Raw genomic sequence first — 19238 nt, 5'->3', positions numbered from 1 at the left:
TTTATTTGCTGGGCATGAGATGTGCTTGTCATGTTAACTTCAGTTAACTTAGAATCACAGAATCGTTAAGGTTGGAAAAGACCTCTAAGATCATCAAGTGCAACCATCAACCCAACACCAACCCAATGCCCACTAAACCATGTCCCGAAGTGCCACATCTACATGTTTTTTGAACACTTCCAGTGATGAAGGAATTCAAAAGACAAGGAACTGTAAACTGGTGTGCCACCAAGGAGGAGGTACCCAAACACCCACTCATCACACTTCAGAAGAGCCAGCCTCAGCATGTAAATGTCAGGGTATTTTTTTTTTGGCCTTACCTGGAAGAGGAAAGGGGTCAAATTCTCACCTATTTTCCACTTTCTTGTATGGGCCAAGTAACAGATTGCAAAAATACTGTTTCCCTACATTGCTTTTCAAATGAAGAGTAAAATAACTGACCACAGCAAGAATTGGATTATGCTTTCTTGCCTTCAACCTATCCGACCAGAACACGTGGAAGCCTGGGGCATGCAGGCACACCTTTTTCCATAAGATTGAAACCTGTGCTCCCTTAGCAGTACTAAATGGGGAGGCTGCACCCAATACCACAATAACAGTCCCATCATGAAGATTGTATTCCCGTATCAGTACTTGATATCATACACATACTAAAAAATACTGTGTGCAAGCTACTGAGATATGATGACAGTATAAATTTGTCTCTGCTGTTACTTTGCGTAAGAAATACTGAAGAAGTTTCTTTGACCAGGACTCACATGCCCTAGAGAAACTACGTGTGTTTCCTTTAGATAGAACCTTTGTTACAAAGGGACTGACGGCTGTAAGAAAAGTGTCTGTGGAATAAATAACATGTTATACTCCACTAGGTGCTATAATAACACCCCATAGTCTTTCAGGAGATCTTGCTGGTGGATTTGTGCTATTTTTGATGATAGCTGTCGATTCACAGTTCCTCAGACCATTTGACAACAGGGCCCCTACTGTGTTATATAAAACATGCACTTTAGCTTTAAAAGCTCAAACCTTTAATCAAATTGAAAATGCCAGAGTGGAAATTTCGAATCACTGTCAGTATTACTTCACTCACATCTTCAAGGCTGACAGTCTTGAAAAATACTTTCTTAGCTATACAGTATCAATTGGAATTAGCTTAAATACAGTGGTAAGAATTTACAATAAAGAACCATTTTTTTATTGCTTTAGTTCTCTGTTCACATGGAGAACAGAATGCTGAGGGATGTTTTCTTTCTGCTTTTTTTCAGTGGAAGCCTTAAACTGTCTTTATCTTTACCGTTTTGGTTTTCAATGACAGGACAGATATTTTTATGATTTCCTCCCCCCCCCCAATAAAATAGACTAACTGATAATAAACTAATATTAAAAAATTCTGAAAACTGGATGCTGATTCAGTTACTCATGACTAGCACAGCACAGTATCACAACATCTTTCATGGCCAATCTTTAACACTCTTCCCCAGTATATAATGGAAAGCAGTATTAATCAACAAAAAATCAGATTTCAAATTCCACATTTCTGCTTCCCATCCAGGACTCAAACACCATGAGAGAATTAAGGTTCCTGTCATCATTATCATTCAGAGAGCAATCCAGCTAGGACTGAGACACATCAGAAAACCTGTTGTTATTTTGTGTAAGTATTTCCTGAGCTTTTGTCCGAGTTCTCTCTCCAATGGACACAGCTGTTTAGAGGTAATTTTCCTTGCACTGGTCCTGCAGTACCCCTCTGCAAGAGAGGAGGACAGCTCAACTTTGAGCATTCAATAAATTATCCTGCAAGTGTTATCAATTTCTGAGTAACTGCCACAAAAACCCATCGAAGCAATGGCAAGCTTCAAACGAAGTGCAGTTTAGTTCTGTCACCCTGGTCTGGAGGTTCAGGTGAAGGCTTTGAAGACCTACATCCCTCTCACCTGGCAGGCAGCAAGCCCAGCACATGTGTCATCTTAGCCTGAAAATGTGACACCACCACCATGGACATAGGCATGGAATAACTGGGTTTACCTGCCTGATTCCAGGAATGGCCAAATCTTTATCAAGCCTCTTTTCCCCCCCACCAGTAATCCAGCTCCCATGATGAATCCAGGAACTTCTGAGAGTCTTAACAAGAACAGCTAAAGGGATCAACAACCAGTTGAGGTGCAATTGCCAATCTCAGAGGCTTCCTGTTGAAATCCATTCAGCATGATCATTCATCTGGATTCCTTAATCTGTCAAGAGAGACTCATCCCATGCTTTGCATCCATGCAAAAGGTAAGCTCCCAAGCTGAAACTCCACACCTACCTAGGTTCCGGACTAGACTTTTATGGGCAGGACAGGCTTTTATATTACAGCTGCCCGAGTCTGGCTATAGTGACTCCACTGAAATATAGTTTCAAGCAAAAACTTAAATCCACTAGGCATTGAAAGTACAAACCACTCATAACAGCATTACAACACAAGCATAAACCTCTCAGTGCACTAATGCAATTCACAGGTGATACTAAATTAAAAATTCTGAACACCGCAAGAGTAAAGAGACAACACAAAAGCTAGCCAAAATTAAAATTTTCAGAAAATAATTAAGGAAGAGCAAAGAACGCAAACAATCCATGAGAAGAAAAACACTGAAAGATGAAATCCAAGACGTAATATTGAAAAATAGAAAAGAAAATTATATGCAGACATGAACTAATGATATAGTCAGAAAAAAACAAAAGGTATTTTAGACACCTTTTAAGGTGCGAAACAGACAAAGCAAGGATATGTTAATGCCACAGTGAAATACTGTTTTCATTTTAGAACAATACATTTCCAGAAATTTACAAAATGGAGTTCAACAAAAGTAAAAAAGAAACTGGAAGAACCACAGCATACAATTCACTAAAGAAGATTAAACAAAGCAATTACCAAGCAAAAGCATGACAACCCACAAAATAGTAGAAAAATGTTAATGCAGGGAATAATAATTTTTACTGTGGTACAGGAAAAATAATGCAAGAAAATCACAATAGGGAAGGATGAATTTTAGGAAACAATTCTGAAAGTGAGTTTACTAGAATGCTTAGCAACATTGCAGTTGAAATCAGCCCATGAACTGGGTGTTAAACATGAAACATGTCAGTGGCATCTCTAGTACAGTTAATTTATTTTGATGAACATATGTAAATACCTGGTGAATAAGTGAATCCATATCACTTTTGATGAATTTTATCTTTAAGTGATTAGTCAAGCAATTTCTGAACTATTTGAAGGTGAAGATAACTTAATGAACACTCACATAGATTTATAGTGGCAAATGCTCTGATGAATATGCAACACACATGAAGTGTTCACAAAAAATCTCCTGAAAATTTCTAATTAGGGACTCCTCCAACCGAAGAACAGAAATATCACTTACGTATGTTCACAAAGCAAATGCCAAATTGCAAATTATGGACACAATATGTAACAAACTCTGCATTCTTTCTGTATGCTAAAATAAAATAATTCAAATAAAAGTAACACCAAGTTAAGATCCATTTACAGATAACTCTGGAATAAGATAGATTGACAATTTTCAAAAATTTATATTTCCTTTTTTTCCTTTTACTGGCTAAAAACCTTCTTTTCCTTTGTATCAGAGTTACTTAGTATTTACTAAGCCTAACTAGATAATTACAGAGGTCCCTCACCAGAAAGCCACACACTGGCTCAAGCTTGTGTTACATAGTCAGGTATTGACTTGCATTTCTTCTTGAGACCAGAAAACATTGGTCCAAAGGTGCTCTTCACCAGTGCTCAGGAGACAGCACATATACAGGGCCTTAGGAGGGTCCTGCTATAACTGCCACTTGAGTAAATCTGAGACGGATTACATCACGATCTGTTTTTGATGAGTACAATCAACTTAAAAGTTTTATTTCTCAGGACAAACTAATAGATCGCAGTAGCTTCAAATGACCATTAAGCTTGTCAAGTTTTCACTTTCCTACTTGCATTTCTTGTGGCTTGACTCAACACAGGAATTTTAACAGCCGCATGACATAATGCCAGGCTGACCTTCCCAGCCAGGAAGGGCTCTCCAATAAGCACTCCTATGACCTAACCTGACCATAACAACCTAAAATGAGTACAGGCTCAGACTACCTGACGGGTGCTGTGGCACAGGATCCAGCGTGCACTGGGAAGCTGACTGAAAGCCAGGGCTGCCATTTTACATTGAGTGGCAGAGCTTACGCACGCATCGTGCCTGACAGGGGTCGAGAGGGCTACGCAGAGGAGTACAAAGATAACCTTTTAATGGGCAACACAAGTAATACAAAAAGAGCAACAGAGATAAACTGAGCTTTTGCAATTGTTAGTTTAATGGCGTGGAAGATACTGAACACGAAATTAGAAGCCTAACAGGAAGCAATAATATTTATAAGCATAACAAACTCACAAAGCCTTTAAAAACACAAAACAGACACACACACGGATTTCGGTTGAACATTTTCACAGAAGCTGGACGCCGATATGACCCACCAAGACAATTACGCTATTGTCGCGACAGCGAGAAAGGTGACTGAAACGCTCCGGATGGCGGGACGAGAACAGCTCCCCAGGTCACCCCGACCCCGCGGGGACGGGCGGGCTCCTTCGGGGCCCTCCACAGAGCGACGGCACAACACAGCCCGACTAAAGCGCAATACTTGAAGGCGGACGCGCCGACGGACGAGGCCATTTTTAAACGCGCCGCCCCCAACGCCAGCGCGCGCGCATCACTCACCCACCCCAGCGGCCTACAGCAGCCCAGGCCACGCATGCGCGGCAGGGGCAGCGCGCCGCCGGCTTTTAAGCTCCCGCGCCAGTAACGTCGGTCATCCTGATTGGCCCGGGCGCCCGGGGCCTCTTTAAAAGGGACGTGACCGCACGGATCGTGGCTAATGGCCGCCTGCTCCAGAGGGTGGCGCACCTGGAGTTAGGCGTAGAGGGCGGTGGTCGGATAACAACCACTCCATCGCAGCTTTGGGGGCTAAATCTGTCTCTGGCTGACTTATTGTGACGTGGTTATTTCCCTTTCTTCACTTTTAACCTCTAAGTGATTTGAAAATTAGGTTTGGTACTTTGGAAACGAGTGTGATATCTGAAGAGAGTACTGCAAGGCAGCCCTCCTCCAGAGTAGCTGATGCCTTGTGCCTCAAGCTGGGAGCACATCCTGCTGAAAGAGGCCAGCTAGATGTTCTAGGAGATGTTAAAGCGGTCATTTGTCAGAGACTGCTCATCTGAATGGGCAAATTGCAGTGAAAATCCTTGTATGACAATGATGTGTGAGGAAAGCATACTGTGTTCTTTCTAAGGGGGGATTTAAGGTCAAGCCTGGTATGCTGCAATCAAGTAACATGTGTTAGGCTCATAAAATAAGAGCAAAAATGAAGTTCTACAACACCTGAAGCCTTTCTGCAAGCACTCATTTGCTCCTTCCATCCCCCCTTCCACCCCTGGCCCAGGAAGGCTAGCGCAAAGCCACCAAAATCCTCGAACAGGGCACGGAAACCTGATTTTCCGTATGGTCCCCAGGCCTTCCTGTGGCTTATGTACAACAGGAATAAATCAGTGATGCTGTTTTCCCTCTTACGCAGAGACATAATTCTCTTAATGATTATTATAGTTGTGCTGTGCATTTATATTGTAACTATCTTTTATTATCGCTTAATGATCTTTCTGTAAAAAAACTTGGAGTGATTGAGTTTGGTTTTGGTGGTGGTTGTTTCTGTTTACATAGTACTGAAGAAGTTGCCAAGCAGGGCATAATAAATCTAAATTCTGACATAATAAATAGATAATGCGTTGTAATTGGATTATTTGTACAGTGTCTCAGCAGAAATTTGCATAACACTCAGAAAGACTGCTGCAAATATCAAAAATAAGCAATAGAGCTAATTAAAGCTTTTGTTTACATATATCTTCCTGAAAACACAGTAAAGAAGGGATTAAAGTATACCCTTTCCTTAGTTTTCTTAGAAAAGCTTACTCTAGACCTTGTTTTAAAATGGCTGCCTCTTTTTTTGATTATATTGTGTGTAATAGATGATGGAAAGAAGATACCTAATATGTGACCGGTGAGACTAGAGGTTACTACTCAAGAATTGATGACTCTCAATAACTACTCTTTCCCATCAAACCCAAAATTTAAAACTCCATCACTAGCACAAAAAGGATAACTTAGCCAATTCCCGTAGCGCATACTGAAACTTTTTTTAATAGAGAGACATATATCAACAGAGCGATAGACATCTGTGTTCATGCAGATAGTCAGGGAATTAAGAGAGAGGTCTATTCAGTTGTCATCCTGACACATCCAAGAGAGGGATTGGCCTTTGTGGCTTCAAATGATCATGGTCTGTAACCTAAAATGGGATTTCTGATAGACTTTTTCTGGTTTGGAAGTCGGCTTCAAGGATCAACGCTGCAATGAACGTGCAGGAATAATTAGACCTGAGAAAAGCCTCAAGACACCACTGTAACACCTTTTAGGCCTTTTAACAAACAAAATAGTGAATCTAGTTTGCTTTTATTTTTAATTTAAAAAAAGAAAAGAAAAACACAATATAACAACCTAAAAATGTTAGTGATAATGTAATTATGTATGAATTTTCATCCAGATCACCAGATTTCCTAAAGGAGTTAAGTGAATAAATGTCTTCTGGTGATTTGGAGATTGCCTTTGAGCTCAGTTGTTGGGAAATCCTACGTTAACTCCTAATCAAAGCATCACAAATACGCATGCTGCTGTCTGAGAAGCACTAGATTTAGGTGTTATTTCAGACATCCAGGGAGAGTGAAAGTGTGGAGGCACACTGGTTTTTAAAATAACTGTCTTCAGGGTGGCTGTCGCTTTTTGGTACCTTACGGAGTTGGTTGCTGCCTGAAGCTGTGGGCATCTTCCCCAGAGAGCTATTGCAGGAGAGAGCACCGGCTGCACGCTGCTCGCTCAGATTGAGAAAACGGAGAAGCTTAACCCCCCTCACACTGACCTCTCTGCCTGAGAGGGATCGCACAGATAGCCCTGACTGGGCTTGTACTTTACAGTACTTATTATGCAGTTATTTATAACTTGGACTATGATGTTCTTCTGTGACTGTAGTGTTTTTCCACACAAAGAGGTACTGCATGCCAGCACGTTAAGCTTGCATCAGGTACAGAAATGGATTGCAACTCTGGTAACAAAAAAAAGCTAACCTGCCACTATTGCTGTAATTTATATAAATCTTTAAAAAAGCAACATCTGAGCTGGGAGAAGCTATTTCAGTGACATGTCACTGTATGCATCATAATCTTACCCCCATGTCAGTAAGGGCAATGTGTCTTTTCTGTTCTCTCGTGGGCCATACTGAGCTGGGGGTCATTAGTTTAGGCTACCTCTAGCAGCCCTGAAATATTTTAACTATCCTATAATAGTCTGTTTGATAGAGACTTTTGTTTAGGTGAAGGAAAATACTCCTTGGGACTAAATGAAGGTTATAGTAACTCTCCCCATGAATTGTTATCTTTTTAGAGCTCTTGAGAAGAATCAACAGCTGGAGTGAGGGTCAGGTCCCTGAGCAGCGGCACGACGAGGCCGCCAGAGAGGTCAGGATACCCGCCTTGCCCTCCTGCTGCCGCCCCAGGGACCGCGCATCTCTCCTGTGACCCTTCAGGTAGCTAACGCGTGGCTTGATGCCTGCTACAATGGCACCGTAAACTTTTGCAAACTCCATCCAATCCAAGGTCTTTCTGTTCCGTTTTCTAATAACTGAATAAAAAACCCCAAATATTTTAGATTCTGTCATCAAAATTGTGTCCCACAATTATCCAAACTGTCCGTATAGTCTCAAGAGGGGAGAACGGTGTTAAACAGGGTAAAAGTTAATGAAATATTTTAAGACTGTATTTTACCATAGCAACTGAAAGCTAGATCTGAGCGTTGTATAAATATTAATATTGCTCTCCTCATCTCAATCACTAAAGGACTTGGGGAAGGTGTACGGTGGGGGGATCTCATTTTTATGGTTCTAAAATTCAAATGTGAAAGAGGAAGAGAGATTAGGTTATAAAATAAGGTACTGCGTAACTTGCCTAATGGCCTGTAATCTGGAAGTACAGCTGCAGTGAGCTTTTAAACAGGTGCTCTGATTATAGAGCATAACAAACATGTTAGGCTTTGTAGTGCATTTAACATCTTATAAACAGCTAGGCTAATTTGGGCAAGGCTAATGGATTAACTCAAATGGTACTCATGTAAAAGATCTGCGATTATAGCTGTGTACGTTAAAGCTAAAGAGTCAGTACTCGGGGTCCCCCAACCTGCGTGGTGCCGAGCAGAGAGGAATTCACAGCACCTGCCCGGTCAATGCAACAGGGAGATTGTGTTGCTCCTGCTTCTGATCACTGGGCTTATTTTTTGGTCCTGTAGCTGTATAGTCTTTTGTAACAGGAAAGAGGTTGAAAATGAGCTTGGTGTCTTGCGGCACGCTGTCTGCTGTCATTTAGATTTGCCGCGTCTTCGGAAATCTGTGACCATGTGTTTTTTCCAAGTGCAGATGTGGCAAGTATTATAGCTCAACTGTCCCTGTGTTTTGTAATTTCTGAGGTTCACTTTGTCACAATACTGCAAGCCTCTGCTACCTTGAGACTAAGTGGGCTATAATTCCAAACAATAAATAAAAATCTAAAAGTGGATGAAGACTAATTCAACTGTGAAGTAAGGTGGCTTCCAACAGTGGGAGGAAATAACCAGAGTATTTTTGTGTGTGTGAAAAAACAGAGTCAAGAGTCTAGTGCAATGCCTGTCCCAAACAGCTTTGGTCTTGTCTGGGACGGCAGCTCCTCGGGTTGTTAACACCTTGAACGATGTCCGCAGATGCCCGGTCTCAGGCGTCGGTACCAATGTACCGCAGGACAAACCCCTGCTGCCGCGCGTGGCTGCCTGCCCTGCCTGCCCGCACAGGCGCTGCCCTCCAGCCAGCCCTGCGGCCCTTCTGGGAAGAGAGTCTGCACGGGAACCCGCTCATCTGTCTCTCTTTTGTTCTGTCCAAGTAACACTTTATGTCTGTGATTAAAATCATGCTCCCTACGGGCATAAAAATGAGGTTTTTAAATATTTTATTAACGAGATCGTAAAGCCAGCATCCAAAGGGGTGAGCCTGCATGAGGCAGTAAGATGCAGTGCCCTCGGCTCTGCTCGGCTGCTGCACCTTAGCTGATTCATCCTGCTGAGAGGTCGGCATAGCAAAAAGGGAACGGATGTGTTGGTTTAGGGCGGGCCATAAGGTAAAAGCAGATTTTGTGGATTTAGAGGGGAGAGGGCAGAAGAAGTAAATGTTTCATGGGAAATTCATAGGAAATTACGGTAGTACCTCAGAGGCCCAGACTGGAACCACAGACCCACATGTCAGCTGCGGTGCCTGCGTGTACCTGTACAGGACAGAGTTGTGGCTTTAGGGTTTGTAAAGAGCAATATATACTGAAAAGCCACTTCAAGTGTGATAATAATTTTCAGTACACATTTTTGATGCGTACTGTATTTTGTTGCATAGTCAGAAATGGGTAAGTGACTGTCGTGGTTTTACCCCAGCCTGCAACAAAGTACCACGCAGCCGCTCGCCCACTCCTCCCCCCTGCCCAGCGGGATAGGGGAGAGAAATAGGGGGGACGGGGAGTTAAACTCGTGGGTTGAGATAAAGACAGTTTAATAGGACAGAAAAGGAAGGGAATAATAAGGATAATGATAAAAGAATATACAAACCAAGTGATGCGCAATACAGTTGCTCACCACTTGCTGACTGATGCCCAGCCAGTTCCCAAGCCACGGTCACCGCCCTCCGCCAACTCCCCCAGTTTATATACTGCACATGACGTCATATGGTATGGAGTACCCCTCCGGGCGGTGTGGGTCAGCTGTCCCGGCTGCGCCCCCTCCCAGCTTCTCGCTGGCTGGGCATGAGAAGCTGGAAAGTCCTTGACTAGTGTAAGCACTACTTAGCAACACTAAACCATCAGTGTGTTATCAACATTATTCTCATCCCAAATCCCAAACACAGCACTATACCAGCTGCTGGGATGAAAACTAACTCCATCCCAGCCGAAACCAGGATGGCGACTCAGATGTTTTTGCAGGTTCTGGGAGTTTTTCTAATGACTGACACATTTAAGTTTTAATATGTATGCTCAGTTGAATTTTGACACCTAAAATATCAGGAAGTGATGTGACCTTTTAAGATTTCTATTTTGTTTTTATTGGAATCGCTGCTGTTCTTTCAAGCATCTGTTTGGTGGCATACTGTGGAGGAACACTTATTATTAGATTGTTTATTTTAAGAACAATGATATAGATATGTCATTGTTAGTTGAAAACCAAAATATAAAAAAGAGGATATAAAGCTGGCAGCTCAAATACATGTTTCTGGGAGGCATCTTAGACAGTGAATCCATTTCTTACTCCACAAAAGAAGAGAAGTAGGTTCTTTCATAGCTACGCTAATGCCACATGAGCCTTTCTGATTAAAAAATGTAGAGTTTCAGGTCTGGTGCTGAAATCCAAAAGAACAATGAGATTAAAAGTATGCCACATCTTCAATGTGATGTTTCCCATTTAAGGAAGAATATTATAAGAGAAAGAGATTAACCTGTTCGTGCTGTAAAAATTCGAAGGTTAAGCCCAAGGGATTTAAAGCAAGCACACACAGTGGCTTAAGCCAGAAAACAGTGTCTAGCGGTGAATCCCAGAGTTGCAAAGACACTTATCTCAGCCCAGTTAAGTTCTTTGAACTCTACAGGTCTCTGAATGGATGTATATAAATCTCCCTGAAATCCTACAGTAAACCAACAGCAAAGTATCTGCTATTCTAATGACCAAATGATTTAAGTCATGCTTCTTTCTACCAACGAGATATAGCAGCGGCATAACATTCAGTCCTGGTGCTGTACCACTTTTTAACATATTGCATCATGGATATACTACTCAAGATCACTTTAGATTTTGTGTGTGCTTCATTATGCGATCTTAAAAGCCTAAAATGTGATATAATGGAACATTTAGCTCAAAGATAAGGAAAACAGCACGCTGCACTTTGTAGCCATTTGATATCCTGACAGGAAAGGGAACTGACACATGATAAAGAAATAAATAGTACTAGCAGTGAATTATGGCTAGCACAGATCCATTCATGCATTATTTAACTGGTATCACGACACAGATCACTTTAGAATTGGCCAGGCCACCATTCTGCATTCCTTCAAATAGACTTGTTTCCTGCATAAAGAATAGACAGGAGCAAGTAAAATGAAAATATACATGCAAGTGGTAGGCAGAAGTATGAAATAACAAACCCAAGGGCAAATGTGCACATCCTGTCAGTTCCCAAACCGTGAGGGAAATAAAGTATTCAAACATTATGGTGATTCATAATGTATAAAGGGCAGATAATGTAAAGCAGTTGTGATGATCCTCTGTTGCACAGGATGTAGAACTTCCCCAAATTATGTTTTCCTTCTTTCTGGTAAAGACTTTTACGGAAAAAATTTTTTTAAATGAACATTGAGGGAGAGTCTAATGCTGTCTACGCTAAATAGCATTATGGTTAGTTGTCCTCACTGTCAAGATAGTAATTTTGTAACAGTCCCTTTGATTAACAAAGCCACTCGAGCACCTGGATTCCTTCCATTAAACGTATTTTGTATTTCTTCCATTGTTCCCGTAGCTACAGGACTGTCTTCAATTTATCAAAACTCAGAAGTTAAGAGAAAGCAATAAGCTGATTAACAATATGTAAAGAGGAAACTCAAGAACATAAACCCAGGAGGTCCTTCCTGGTACAAAGAAGGGACCTTCCATGGGTCAGGGCTTCAGAGCTAAAATCAGAGAGGAAAAAGAAAATGAAGAAAAAAACCCACAACTATTTTCTTCTGTTTTCTGTCTTAGGTATCCCTGCAGGCACCAGGCTGCCGACGGCCCGGCTTGTCCGGAGAGTGCGAGCGCGTTGACCGTGTCACAGCGCAGTCTGCCTCTGCCCTCCCTGCCCACGCCGGGAGGCAGCTCCCTGCCCGTCCTGCCTGGTTACGGATCCACCTTTGTGAAGATGTTCATTCTGCTCTTTCTTTCTCTTTCTTTCAGTGCTGTTAATCTTGAGACATCCTGGCTATCTGCATTATTTTTTAAATTACTATTTCCAAGGAGTTTGACACACATTCTTTTTCAATTATTTCCTAGTTTCTTGATAACTTTAGCAACTGAAATAAATTTCGTGACTTTATCCTTTGGCGCTTCATTTCAGATATGTAAATACAAAGTACGTTTAGCTAATGCCTGTTCAAAATACGGAACACTAATAATAGAAAACTCTTTTCTTGATTAATTTGTCAAGCATGGATCTTTGCACAGAGTATCTGAGGTTTTGTAGTATTAATCTGAGTTGCTGCTGATAAAATGAGAATATGTGAGGTTTCACAACAAGAACATAAATTCCAATTAACAACCAAACAGAAGAAAGAATTAATTCAGTAGGCTATGTATGCCAAAAGAATGTTGCAGTTGTAGCTGTTAAAGTAATAAATATTTCTTCCATTTTCATAGTCTCCACATGCCAGTAGCTAAACAAGGTTGCGAAAAAAAAATCAATAATAAATTACACTCTTTGCAAACATTAATAAATATTCCTGTTACTTCTACAGCCCCTATCCGAGAATCCCAAATAATAAATCATAAAGCTTGTTTCGTTTTTCCATTTGGCCACCACCCAGACAAAAGCAGGTGGAGAGATTAAAAGGGCTGTTGGGGAATTTTTTTCGCTCAGTTATCTGTCTGCCCCTTCATTGTTTCCTTGATAGCGCTACTATTTTCATTTTCATATGCAACACAGTTGTTTGTGTCCAATTAGAGTTTTGTAATTTATGGAATCCTAGCTCTGGCAGCAGAGTATGATTATATACGCGACAGTAACTCCTCGGGATAAACAAATGCAGTTAGAAAACGGTAGTAGTCCTAGCTAGAGGACTTTGTCCAGTGCAGAAATAGTGTCTGCAATATAATATACGTAATTCATTCCAGACAAATCCACAGAAGTTCATGATGCTGTTCAGGGCACATGAAGGAAGGAAGAGAGGTATTGGAAAGGAAGTGAAAAGAATGCTAAAATTGGATTGTATTTTATGAGGATATTTTCTTAAAGAAAAAAGCAAAGGAAATTATATACTTGAAAATGAGCATAAATATTATAGCTTTGTTCAAAAATGTTCTCAATCTAGATCCTTCATAGTGTGAAGATTGTAAAAAATTAGTAAAAAATCAGTAGGACAGCTCCTGTGAATGAGTCTGGAAATTGGGTTTGTTTAAAATAGCTGGAACTTCGTAAGAGAAAAAAAAATGGTGCTTTAAATTGAAGTATATTCATATAAGTAAATGTGCTTAATTTTTTAAGGTGGGGAAGGAGCAGAAACAGGACCAGGAGTTTCAGTGTCCATTTAAAGGAAGTCTTAGCAGGGAGATGGTACTGCCATTTGTCACTTCCCATGCAGATAGGGGCTGCGTCAAGCGAGGAAGACTCAAACCAGGCCCTTCCTCACCCTCCTCCTCTTCCGTCTCCTCCCTCTGCCTTTTCTCTGTGAGAGGACAGGTCCTGGTTTCACACTGGGGAGGTTGCTGGTGCCTCTGAGAGGGAGCTGCTGGGTGCCGGGGCCAACTCGTGGTAGGAGTTGAGGGGGAGGAGGAGGCAGTGCAGTGCCGGGATGCCCCACAGTGACTGGTGGTGGGACCCCCGTGGGTGACCAGGGCGGTGGGACCCCCGTGGGTGAGCAGCGGTGACTCAGCCCCCTGTGTCCCCAAGGGGTCTCGGCCCAGGCACTGCGGGCAGGGGGAGGACAGGCTGCAAACCTGCCCTGGGATTTCTGGGCAGAGCAGACACCGCACTGAATCCAAGGAATTCCTTGAAGTCAAAAGAGACAGCGTGACCGCCTTGACAGCACTTTCCCCCGTTTCGTCTCTGCAAGGGCTGTCACGTCAGAAATCAGCACGTTAAACTTCTATCTGAATTTTAAGTCAGAAAATTAAGGATGTTTGGGCCTCAGCGTAGCCTGCAGTAGCGTTCGTGGGGGCCAGAAACTCAAGAGCGGGCTTTGCATTTGGTGTGACTTCCCCTCTCATTTCTGGCACCTTTCCCCTCTCTAAGGAGGATGAGGTGGGTGGGTAGGAAGAGGATGAGCAGAAAGAGCCTTTCTCTGTTCCTGTGTAAATGATCTTGAATTTCTGGATGGATGTCTGGAAAGAAAAAAGAGTTTCTATTATATCCATTGTATTTTTCTGTGTTCTGTTGGCCTTGTTGCAGCAGAAGAGACTCTTTAGCTTTAAGAGTTAAACTGGAGCCCTTTTCACTGGTACTTAAATGGCTGAATGATGCTAATGGCAATTTAAAGCCATACCTGCTACATAGCTGCCCATAATGTTTTGCATAGCCTTTTTTCTCCAGTTAATGGGACAAATATCAGTACTTGTATTCCACCATAGCAGCAAACCTTTTCTCCTGCTACGTCCTGTTTATTTTCTTACAGTCCGTAAGGGGGGAGTAGAGGTGGAGGGCAGATTTGAAGAAATGGAACCTGGAATCTCAAAGAGTGTTCTGCAGAACATAAGCATTATGTGGGATATCTGAATCTGTGAGGAGACAGTTAATATTGTGGTTTTTTGCAACAAATACTGTGCTTAAAGGTCATTTGTGACAGGGGCTTTGAGAGCATCTGTTGCTAGGATCACACAGGCTGAATCTCATTACTGAAAACTATTTGAGTGACAATCATCACTGTTTCACCATTCATTATCTTTTCTGCTTGGCAAGAGATCTGTACCCTCTTTCCATCATTCCTGCTACCCAACAGGTATGTCAGACGTTTTTCAGTTTGACAATTGTGACCTCAAAATCACCTATTTCAGGCTTTATTTTATTTCCGTTTTGCACTGCAAAGTGGAATATTTGTTATCTTGAAGCAAATGATTAAGGAGACATTACCCCACGGATACTCTAGCCACTGAGCATGATAAAGAGGTGAATACAGTTCAAACAGTGCAACCATCTAGTTCATTTAAGCAAACTACAGCCTGAACGTTTCCTCAATGACGTGAGAATAACAATATTATTCACATTTGAATCTTCACTTGAAGTTTGCTTCCCATTCTGCTTAGAAACCCCCACTGCCGCACAGAATGGAAATATCAGCTGCGGGGAGGAAAGCTGCACCAGCCCTCCCAAAGGTCTATGTTGTCTTCCGTGTAGGGAGAAGGAATTTAATATCTTTACTGTTGGACTGAAGAGAAGATTTCCTGCTTGTCCAGCCCCACCACGCTCTCTCATACAGCTGGGAGCTTGGCAAAGATGCCTAAGAAAATCTCTAGGTCATGAAAGAGCCGGAGCAAAGCTCACTGAGAAATTAGAAAGGTAAAATTATGGGGAGACATAGTTTTTTGAGATTGGGTCATTGGTTGCTCAAGGATTCAAGAGGAAGAAGACATGGAAAGACATAAAATCCTAAAGGCAAAAAAGGACCTTTAGGAGGACTCACCTAAAGGCGGTGAGTCAAGAGCTGCAGGGCCATCAGGTTGAGCTGTGCGTTGGTTAGGTGACTGGTTACCTGCGTGGCAGTGAGGACAGACGACAGCAGCCTTTCCTGCATCCATCAAGGGATGGTGACAACCCCACTGTTCAGCCCAGCTGGCTGGTTAGAGCCTAGCTGTCTTTTGAGTGTGTTGGCCAGCAAAAGTATACTTTAGTAAAAGCATAAAGCTTTACTCCTTTATACTTTTACTTTACTAAAACAGGTAGCTTTTTTACTTGCTGCTTGCAGAGGCTCTTTGTGCACACTTGAAGATGCCCAAACAAACTTGCCCAGGGGGAGGGGGCACCCCTGCGTGGTCAGTTGGAGTTTGTGAATCTGCAAGCAGGATTTTGAAAATTTATCTCGCCCTATAGCAGCTAGCAGTCCTCTTGGAGTACCGAGGCACCGAGTGTATTGAATCATAAATATTATGAACCACAACAACCCCCTGAAACATAGAACACATTTAAATGCTGGTGTCTGACAATCTGGCTTACAGTGTGACTCACAGCTACAAGCGAAACGCACTGCTATACCTCTGAACAGATTACCAATAGACTACACAGATCCTGTTTGACACTTACACGTCTGTCATGTTTTGTTTTGTGTACCGATGTGGGGATGACATTTAATAACTTACATTTGCAGCAGCTGAAATGGTAATATCAGTTTCCAGCAGCTAATATATACGCAATATTGGGAGTTTGAACATTCTGTCATTTGTTGTAGAAACTCAAAATGGTATAGTTAATACAGGTTTTTTTCCCCCATAGACACTTACCGTATAAATTCACATATAGCACTTTTCAAAAATTCAGGATAAGGATCCAGTGGTGTCAGTAGTATTACTTACCTATTAATCTACTGACTACGATATGATATATGTTGCAACACTTTGTTACTTCAGTGTTCGTAACTCTGTTTAGTTTTCTGCCACATTGCCTCTACACGTCACTGAAAATCTCATTTATTGATTTTTACTGACAATGACAGAAAACACAGATTTCCTAATTTGTATATTATACATGTATCTGGGAACAGGATAGCCATCCTAAATTATTTAGTTTCCCAGTACATGGCATTTTTTGCGAACAAGAATCAGCACATGCCGACACAGAATTGTTAAATAATGTATTGGTTTCCCCTTACACTGTGCATAGTGTTTTCCCTAAGCAGCGTTCTATCCAAAGAGAAAAACACGAGTGTTCAAAAACCCAAATGTATAACAGTACAAATATAAATCCCTGTGGGCATATCCCCCATTGTCTTCCTACCTGTGTCATCCTTCATCTTTGTGTAAAGTGGGTATATAGTACAATCAGACCTGAAAAGCAGCAGATTTATTCCCCTTTTCACAATGGTAAACAAAGGTACAAGATGCAAAACAGCAAGAAATTTGATCCTTGGTCCTCCATAAGCCTCTTCTGTTTGAAGTATCATCAGCTGTATTTCAGGTCAGTAGAGGATAAAGTATATGAGGGCAGCTATAGCAGTTGCCATAAAATGGCTTAATTTCCCAGCCGTTACTAAAGTGATCGTCTATTCCCAAGTTTTTTATGCTATCCTTAGGAGATATCTAACATCTGAAACAAAATAGTTGGCAAATACGGATTCTGTACTTTGGGAAACTGGCATGTGCACACTACTTTCCCACTTTTAGATATAATCTGTATTAATCTTTTCATTATTGTTAGAAGATGTGTTATATGAGCTGGTCACTACTGAATTTCTAAATGCAATATTTCAAATTTCTAGATAAAATTCGTAATTAGGCCTAGATTTTCAAGAATACTCAGTGTATGCACAGGTCTTGGAAATACAGTAGTTACTCAGATGAGCTACTTTACATCTGCCAGAAACAGACTTAACAGGAGCAGCAATATCTAGTGAAGAGGGGAAACTAGCCTGAACTAGCATGGTCTTCCATTTGTTTAATCTTCAGAGAGTGATTATTTTACCTGCTTGTATCCCATGCAGTAATATGATAATCTTAAATTACTATGTAGTCATTATTAAAAGAACTGCTTTGCAGAGGATGTTGTCATCTGAATACATCTTGATTTATGTCCTATTTATGAAGGTGGTAACGGTGTTACAGCTGCTCATAACCTATCGCCCTCACAATGCTGGGTCATCGGCTGTTATCCAAACTACGTATGATTGGTTTTATTTATGGTTTCTGCAAACAGAAATATTTGCTTCAATATTCAATAAAGATTGTGCGCCACTCACACACATAACCCCCCCGCCCCAAGTTCATCATTCACAATGTCTTTTGTGGAATGTCCTCCCCTCTGCAATGTAAATACTTTTAGTGGGCTTGTTTCTTCTGGTTTCAAAAGTAGTGTCAGAAAGGAAAATAATTTTTGGGAAAAAAATTCTTACTCTTCATTAAATCATTCAAAGTCCTAATAAAAATTGTTTGGTTTTGCTTCTACTTTGAACTGCACAAATCAAACAGTTTTGAGTTGGGATGTTATACATCAGAGATCTGCAAAATCATGAAGGCAGTGGATAATGTGCTTTCAGAACTGTTATTCCCTAAATCCCACAACCTGAGAATGAGAGGGTGATGACGACAAATCGGCAGAAACTGTTTTAAAACACGTAAGGGAAGGTAGAGTAGATAGCAACCTTCTGGACTTCATTTGCTGTGGAGGCAGACAAATGTCCTCAGAGTCAAAAGCGGAGTTAGACGAATTCCCGAGTTCAGCTTCATAAACAGACACCGTAACATATCACTCCTCATGATGCCCTTGGACACAGGGAGGAAAGGTGCCTTTCTTAGCGGCCAGTTACAAACCAAAGCACATCAGAGTAAAAGCAGCTCCTCCCTGGGAAAGCGAGGCTTGGAGATCCCACCTCCTTGGTAGCCCCGGTACAGCCCCAGCGTGCAGGTAACGCCTCTTGCTGCTTCCAAACCTTTTGTCTGGTTCCCAGTTCTGATGATGGAGTCTTCTCTTGGAGTTGGGAACAGCTATGCTGTGACCTGTGTGAGGCGCACACACAGACATTTTTGTCAATAGTATTTTAGCATATTTTCTAAAATTAGATTTAATTTTGTAGAATTTAATACTGTCTTCTGCTTGCCCGCAGCACATTTTTAACAAACGTTTCCCTGGGTAGGAGTTTGACATGCTTAAAGATTGCGAAGTAAGATAGTTTTGCAACTTACTTCAATGGTACAACATTACTTCAACAACATTCAGGAGAAAGAATTTCAGTTTAGTTTTTAAGCAAACCTTTAACCCTGCATATATTCTTCCTGTAGGTGCCTTTGCATGGTTTCCTTATTACACACAATTTGATACCTTTCAGTTCAAATGTTAAGTTACACCTTGCGATATGGAGTTGGTGTGAAAAAGTAATTTCTCGATGATACTGACACATGAAAAGACAGACTTTTGCCAGACTATTTCTGCGAATAAGTTTGAGTGATCATTCTCTATGAAATTAAGGTAAGGGCTTTTGCTTCTTAAAGATTATAACAGGGAGTTCTTCAGGAAATGCCTCATTTTTAACAAACTGCCTGGCACAGAGAGTAAAATCACATTACTGATTAAAATCAGCAAATATAATGAGAACCTAGTTTTCATAAAAATAATACAAGCTGTGAGAGCTGAATGAGAGAATTATTTTTTTGCTGTTTATTTGT

Source organism: Phaethon aethereus (genome assembly GCF_964289735.1).
Source record: "Phaethon aethereus genome assembly, chromosome: 6".
NCBI classification, from domain to species: Eukaryota; Metazoa; Chordata; class Aves; order Phaethontiformes; family Phaethontidae; genus Phaethon; species Phaethon aethereus.
The sequence above is the reverse complement of the archived record's forward strand: the minus strand, read 5'-3'. Positions refer to the sequence as shown.